The sequence below is a fragment of the Pavona decussata genome, unplaced genomic scaffold (assembly GCF_977016875.1).
Source record: "Pavona decussata unplaced genomic scaffold, jaPavDecu1.1 SCAFFOLD_34, whole genome shotgun sequence".
Lineage (NCBI taxonomy): Eukaryota > Metazoa > Cnidaria > Anthozoa > Scleractinia > Agariciidae > Pavona > Pavona decussata.
Window position 1 is genome coordinate 100664 of NW_028145457.1, and position 7988 is coordinate 108651.

General features: G+C 35.5%; 1 long non-coding RNA gene across 1 annotated transcript; it reads right to left on the reverse strand.

Annotated features, from left to right (window-relative positions):
* Positions 1-4406: 4406 nt before the first annotated feature.
* LOC146484275 (uncharacterized) lies at positions 4407-7885 on the reverse strand. The gene is made up of 3 exons (XR_014863644.1): positions 7486-7885; positions 5004-6220; positions 4407-4906 (listed from the first exon to the last, which is right to left on the reverse strand). It is a non-coding gene; the product is annotated as an uncharacterized LOC146484275 (long non-coding RNA).
* Between the last annotated feature and the right edge of the window lie 103 nt (positions 7886-7988).

Sequence of the window (7988 nt, forward strand, 5' to 3'; positions counted from 1 at the left end):
CAAAGTACTGTTCCTTAACTTTTCAGGAAGAGCATTCCATTGCTTGGCGGAAAACACATGAAAAGGAGCATAGCCCATAGGTAGTAGTTCTACACTTGCTAAGGGACAATACGTTTCTATTACGCAAATCTTAGCTTGTACAGCTTGAATTGAAGTAAACATATTTCACATATAGGTGGGATACTGACTGAAAAATAAGCCCTTGTAAAATAATACAAAAATAATTGCAATGTGCTTATTATACAGCAAAGTCATTTCAACCTTGCTAAGCAATTCAAGGTCCTGTATTCAAAAGTGTAATTATTAACCCTTTCACCGCTAAAGGCGACTAATCTCGCCGTTTTAGAGGCTACCACTTTCAAGATTGGCCACGTTCTCAAATCCAGCAATCTGGTTATTATGGTCTACTAATAGCGTCAATTAGTAAGTGTTTTAGGCTTTAAGAGCCAATAAACTGAGTTTATCCTCCGTTTGCCGTTCCATATCAACATTTATTTTTAAGCAAAACCAAGAATGCCCGTTTTCTGCGGCATCGAGGAAAGCTGAAAAACACACATCTTTGCTTCCAATTTTTTAATTCAAAATCTCATTTTAAAACCAAAATTCCTTTATGACAGCAAACTTTAATCTCATGACTAAGCATTTATCTCCAATTTTGCCTCTCACGCGTACAGCTGTTCGAACATCAGCCATTTGATTCGAGCCACTTTTCAAAGCCCGTGATTTCCCCTTTGCCGTCCGAGTTGCATTCTGGGTAATTTCGATACAACGACGAAATGGAAGTCCCGCCATCTTAATTCTGTAGTTTAGTTTTTTTTTTATAAGTGTCAAGCCACCCGGTCCTACTGGCAAAATATCGCACACATCGTTTTCTTTGCAAGTCAAATCTCGCCCAAATTGTCTTGGTAGGTCCGAGAATCCAGCCACAGAACGGCCAGAGAGACAACTTCACTCGTGAGCCACCATGACTCGATACAAACACTTTTGGCGTCCCAGTCTCTATGAAATTATCTCTCACCTCTGGATTCTTTCAGAGGATTGCCTCTACTCTCCATTCCAGCTTTATGATGCCAGCCTGGGAGCTTCTGCAGTGGAAAATGGCCCGAAAGTACACTTATAAACCGACTACTTACCGATTAGAATGTGTTTGTGCTCGCGAGCAAAACAACAACGCTTCAAATAGGTGACGTCACAAAAAAACTTGAGTCCTCGTTATTGCAGAGCAGCGAACATTTCAAAGGAGATCTTCATATAGGACAACTAAATCCGGTTTGGTCATCTACATCGAGATAATTGTCCAGAGAGTCCAAGAAATTTGGCAGTGAAAGAGTTAAGGCAACCAAAGTCTTTCACATGTATCTAGTTTCATTGGGCAAGGAATAAGCAAATAACAAAGTTTAGACAAAATCCAAAATACATGTATCATTACATTCACCTGTTCCATTCATGAGTTGGCGCACAACTAGCGCTTTGATTACACGATTAAACTTCTATTAGATATGTAGCTTTCGTGTGTGGAATGCTGGCAACAAAATCTCTGTTGAATGTTTCATTCCAAACAGAAGAGTAAGTGAAAATACCCTATCACTCCAGGCTATATTTCAGGCTTTCTGTTTGCGGTTTTTTTGTTTTTTTTGTTTTCGTTTCCGCGGAGGTGTATAGAAATCATGGAACACCCGTTTTACACCGAATTCAGGACAGGACAAATTATCTGTTAATCATAAGTAAAAATAACCAGCTCAAACTACAACAGCGAACTGAAGCAAATCGTCTTCTTATATCAGCAGAAAATAAAAATTGATCGGTATCATTGTGAGACAATTGCGTAACGAAAGAAGTGTGTCAATTCATGTTTTTTTGTAACATTTTTCCAACTAGACAATGACTTATTTCTACGCTTCGTAACTAGTAATAAGTCCCAAGAACCAAATAAAGCAAACTAAATGCGTTGTGAATATTTTTCATCGCTGACAATCGTACCATTTAACAATTTTTAATATCGATCACGCGATTGGATTTATGCAAGTCCAAAGGCTACATTTTCAAAGTCAATCACGCGATTTAACATGTTACTACATTTTCAATTTTTTCTTAAAGGAAGGATTTTCTGTACTGCTTCGGCTATGAAATGTCAACGTTTTTTTCCATTCATTACTCAAGCATCTGTTTAATTAAATTAAAGTCAGTTTTATCATTAGTTGAGCATTTTATATGAGGTTTATACGCACGCCTTTCTTGATACTGAGCGAAATTTAACTAGAGAGTGAGTAACTAATTATTGAGAAAAGTATTGTAAGCGATTTCAGTAGTAAATATGAAATGAACTGCATGTAAATTATGAAGCGTAATTATATGCATTGTTGTTTTTGTTTAATAAAAAAAATTGGGAAACAAAAAATGTTGCTGCACGTTTTAAAACGGAATAGAAAAAAGTTAAGTCTCTAAAGCTTACTAGCTTACTATAGGTCATCGGTGACAACACTCGATGCAGTTCCGTATTGTGGGGACATTGGTTCCGTGAATTGACTGCCTTTTATTCTTCGAAGAAACGAAACGAAACAATATGTTTCCTTGAACTTAAAAATTCGTGAACTAGAATGTGCATGAACTTTAATACTATGAACACCTCCGCCGCCTTCCATGATCGTGCTCGTTTGTTACAGTCAATCCATGTCACGCGTGACTATTATTTCCAAGAATGAAATAAACATGTGTTCGAATTCCTTTGTAAAGCTCGGCATTTGAATAGAATGTAGAACATTTCTCTGGAAATCTTTCCGAAAAAGACGCATTAACTCAGTGACAAAAAAAAAAAAAAAAAGATTCAAAATACTTGAGAGACAATTGTTATTCTTGAAATTCTTGTGCTGTAATGTAAAGAAAAATTCATAGTTTTATACCGTCATTAAACTAGGGAAATTTCTATGAGAACTCTGAAATCTCCTTGCCGACATCAAAACTGACATGTAAATAGGCCTTATCACGGTTTTTGACGCAATTTTTACGAGTAGGCAAACAGGCTTGAAATAACAGTGTTTGTATGGAAATCCGATGTCAAATAATTTTTATAAAACATTGCTGCTGAAAAATTCAAAAATTCTTTAGAGACTTAACTTTTTTATATTGGCTTTAATCCTTATTTGACCCACAAATGACCTGTGATGTTGAAGAAAAAACAAAGGAAAAAAAAGAAAAAAAAAAAAAGAAAAAAAAAATGACCCCGTCCCCGACCCCGCGTTTTACTGACACCCTAAAAATGTATATTTATATTAGCTTGAAGCTTAATGAAACGTTAAGATTAAACCGATATGAGAAACCATTTTCGCCTTCTTTTTGTACAGAGAATTTTGTAATTAATCTGAAACAAAACCTGTTTTCCAGGAATCTTTTACTTTATTTTCACTATGTTCTACCAGAATTGGTTCATGCTTTTAGCTGTGCGTATATCGAGTTATGGATGCACTTGGAAAGTTAATGGAGAGCACTCAAGAAGCTAGAGTTGCTCTCGGCTACGCCTCGAGTAACTCTTACGCTTCTCTCGTGCTCTCCAAACTTCCCGCGTGCATTCATAACTCGATATACGCACGCCAAGCATGAACCAATTCTTAAATTCTGTTATTGCTCTTGTTCTTTTAGTATCAGCTTGTTGATTTTTGCATTGCATATCCACGATTGAATGACTCAATAAAACCATAGAAAATATATCGTGTCAATCTTTAACTTGTAGAAATTGACAAAAATAGTTTCCGACAAAAATCGATGATAATCAATAACAATCGATAAACCAATCCTTATCGATTTCCATCGGAAATCGATTTCAATGATGATACTATTGATTGTTATCGATTATCGGTTTATCGATTGACTACGCCTGGTTTCATAGAATGCCCGAAACAGTAAAATAATCCCCAAAACGCACAAGAATACGCCAGAGGTGAGTCAGTTTTATTTATTTTTATTTTTAAATTTAGCGTGTTCTAAGCTTCATAATCGACAGTATTTTATTTCCTAAACAAAGTCTTAGAACGCGTTTAAATTCTCAACGGCTGCCTGTAACCCAATACCGCTTGCACTCAAAGGTCATCGTTCCGCTAGTAATAAATTATTACCCGCTCTCTAGTGACGCGAGCTTGGGCTGCCTGTGGTTTAGCTCAAAAGAGAACCAGCTAGGAAGCATATTAGACGAGGCAGGAACTGCACTCGTAAGACTTCTTCCCTCACTAGACTTAATGATGTCCTCCGAAAAACTTTGCTTTAGGAAGCCAAACAAAACGCTAGGTCTAATGAATTTGTTCTGAGCTCAGAGCGCGCCGGATTCAAAGCGAATCGTTGTGCGGTTTATAGACATTTGAGAGAGAATGGGGCTGACTGTGCCATTAACAGGAACGAGGCGGGGGGGATGACCCTTGTAATGTATGTACTTTATTGATGTGAAATTCAAAAGGAAATGCTAGAAAAAAAAATGAATATCTTAAGGAAAGTTAACAAAAACTTTAATTTCTGTAGCCACCTTCTGGAAAATCAGCTCAGATATATGTAGATGACTACATAAATAAACAATACTGATGGCTACTTTTTGCTGCTTGATCATGTATATTTGTTAACAAGCATGTATTAAAATGCACCTTTAATTTTTATTTTGCTTAGTTTTGGCAAGAATCAATAGTTATTGTTATTTTTATTTTCAATTAATTAATTTCTCAATTAATCTATTTTAAAATTTCTTAATAGTTGTAAAGTGCTACTGAACTATTGGCAAATAGCACTATATACAGTCAACTCTCTCGTAAGCGACCACCGTTGGGGCACGACAAAGTGATCGCTTACGGGAGGAGGTCGCTTACAGGAAAGATCAACAAAATAAGCCTAATACTGTATTGATAAACTAATTACATAAAAATATTACCTTAACGAACAAACAACAACAACAAGATATTAAATGTGAATAAGGGACCACCTTTTTTCCCAGTCTTCGTTTCTCCTTTATTCACATTTAATATTACCTTAGCAGCTAAAATTAGGCAAATAGAAACTAATTTATTTGATTTTTTCACATCTATTCATTCTTCTGACGAAACTTTGTGTAGCAGATCACTGTACCAATTCCCATTTACCTGCAGATCTAATTATAGCCATGTTCTCTGTCTGTAAACTGTTATTATCTGTCAGCAGTCCAGGGTAGCGTGATTAGAAATTGAACTTTTGTTACTTCTGAGTAAATTATGATTTACCAATGATCATACATGATTATGTTGGGTGGTTGCTTACTGGAAACAAAAAACAAAAGAAGATGTCAATTTTCTGGCCTAAAAAGTGGCTGCGGTCCCTTAAGAAATTTGAGTGGTCGCTTACAAGAGAGCTCTTGAAACACTATTTAACTGAGAATCAAAACGGTTATTTACGAAGTGGTTGCTTACAGGAGGTGGTCACTTATGAGAAGTAGTCGCTATGAGAGAGTTGACTGTAAATGCATAACTGTTATTGCTGTCAGTGAAGCTGAACATGCCAGACATCACTTAAATGTGTCAATACACCAAACTGATTGAAAATTGGTTAAAGTTGCTAGAAACATCTTTGACATCAAGGACAACGTGACTGAAGATGGCAGAGGTTCCCATGTAGGAATTAAAATAAACCACAACTATTTTGAAGAATAAATAATTTATTTATTTTATTTATAGAAAATGTCAGTTATGTTGAACTTTGGAATAATAAAGGAGGTATTTTGTTCACCAACAAAAAGTGCTAAAATAAAATTGTTAGATGCAATCTATAAAATTAAATTTGCAAACAATGAAAGACAAAATACTGTATCCTTGCATCTATGTACAGAAAAACCTTAAAGGCCCACCTTCACCCAAGAGTCATTGCGGTCGATTGTTTTTGTTTTGAAATGCTGTATTGTCCAAACGCGTGATCTTATTTGCTGTCCGAACTCAAGCGGTTCATGTAGGTTTCCTTTACGACTCGTGCTGGAGGGAAAAAATATTCGTGATCGCTTATTGCTTTCTCACTCGACTCGCGCTCAAATAAAATGGGAGGGTTTTCATATATGAAAACTGTTCCTCGGTGCGCAATACATCTTGGGTGAATGTGGGCCTTTAATGTTGGCTAAAATAAAACATGGTACTAATAATCTTGATTAAACTCTCCTTGGTGGTTTCTAAAATGAGCACAATCAGTATTTCATCATCTTTGTTTCATTTGTCACCAGCACATCCTGCAAAAAAAAAAAATTCATCTTTTAACTTTTTGGAAACATTAATATTAGTATAAACAGGTTCACTTCCCTTGCCATCAGTGTCAGGTGAAAATGGATTGGTCAGTTGATCAGTTATCAGAAAAAGAAAGAAAAAAGAAGGAATATCAACAAATTAATAATGTGAGCTGTAATCAAATTTTTTCCAGGACTTATTTTTTGCAACAAGCTGCTGTCAGGCGATCAAAGACAGCAATTTGTATACAAAGCATATTATATTAGCTAAAATTTCACCCGAGAAAACAACGACTTGGGGTAGTAAAAAGTTGGCAGAACTTATCCCCAAATCAGTCTGTTTCATGCACAATCAGTTTCACTCTGCTGTAGTTTGAAAAAAAAATTACTTAAGATTATTATCTTTTTGCATTGTTGTGCATGATGGTAAAGTCAAAATTTTTATGTTCAGTTATAGCTAACTGCTAAATATTTACTTAATCTTACTCATATCTAACAAAAACAATTTTAATTTTAATTTTGCGTAGAAGAAAGAAGAAAGGTATTTTTCGCATAACCCACCCCAGTCAATTACCAGTTTTGAAGCTTGATTTACTACTGATATGTAAAATATCTGCAAAACCAGCATGGTGACCCCATTTTTTCTTCTCATATTTCTATAACCACAACAATATTTGCCAACCAACTGGTGTGAAAATTTAAGGAAAATCCTATTTGTTTTAAATACCAATTTCGGTATGTCTAAATTGAGCCATTACATGGACATTTTAGCAGACTTACAGAGGTGACATATTAGATAATTCTGTTGAATTTCTCAGTAAATATTCTGGTCAGGAATAGTTAAGAAACAGAATTAATGATGAAAATAACTTATACACAGCAAGACAAATCTATGAAATGAGCTGTTATTATTTTGTTCTCTTCAGAAAATAATTCCTGTATTTTTGTTAAAAAATGCATAAATTACCACATTTGAATTCTTCATTTCTCACATCTGTCTTGTACTTTAGTGTTTATAGTTGGTAGTCAGCATACAAGGAGGCTATTACAACACAAAGCTGCAATGCCTCTTTATGTAAATTAATTTGATATTTTCTAACAAGGCAATGATGCGACTCATTAATTATTTTAAAATAATAATTAAGCTATTAATTATGTATACATTTTGTTTCCCAAACTCTATGCCTGTATGTATAATTAATGTATGAAGTACTGTTTTATTAAATTGCCACTTCCCTAATTAAGAATTTAACGCCACGAGTTTTACTCGCCTGTGCCTTCATAAGCTTCTTTCATGCGCCTCACTTAGTCGTCTTCTTCATCATCTTCTGGACAGAAAATACTCCATTCATCCAAGAATTCTGCTAAATTCTTCCCTAATCGCCCACCAAAGTAGATGCAAGGTCCCAGAACAAGCAGCAATTTGGTACTCCCTATTCTCGAAGACCACGGTTCTTGTTTTATATGGGTTGAAAATCCTGCAGTCCTTGTTACGATATGAGGTGTAGTACAACACAATCCATTGCGTGTCTGTGATAGGGTACGTCTTATGTAAATTGCAAACATCAGGGCACCGTCAAAATACCGCCAGTACCGTATTCTTAACTAAGCAGAATGTGAGATCAGTTGGTTCCTCTGGTTGCCAACATAAGAGGTACCTGTGTTTGCCAATTAACGCTTGAGCGTGTCAATTTGAAGTTGGTTGTTTGTTGGATTGTACACTTCAGTCAAATTTTTTTCTTCCGAAGGTTTCCGAAGATATTCCGAAAAGACG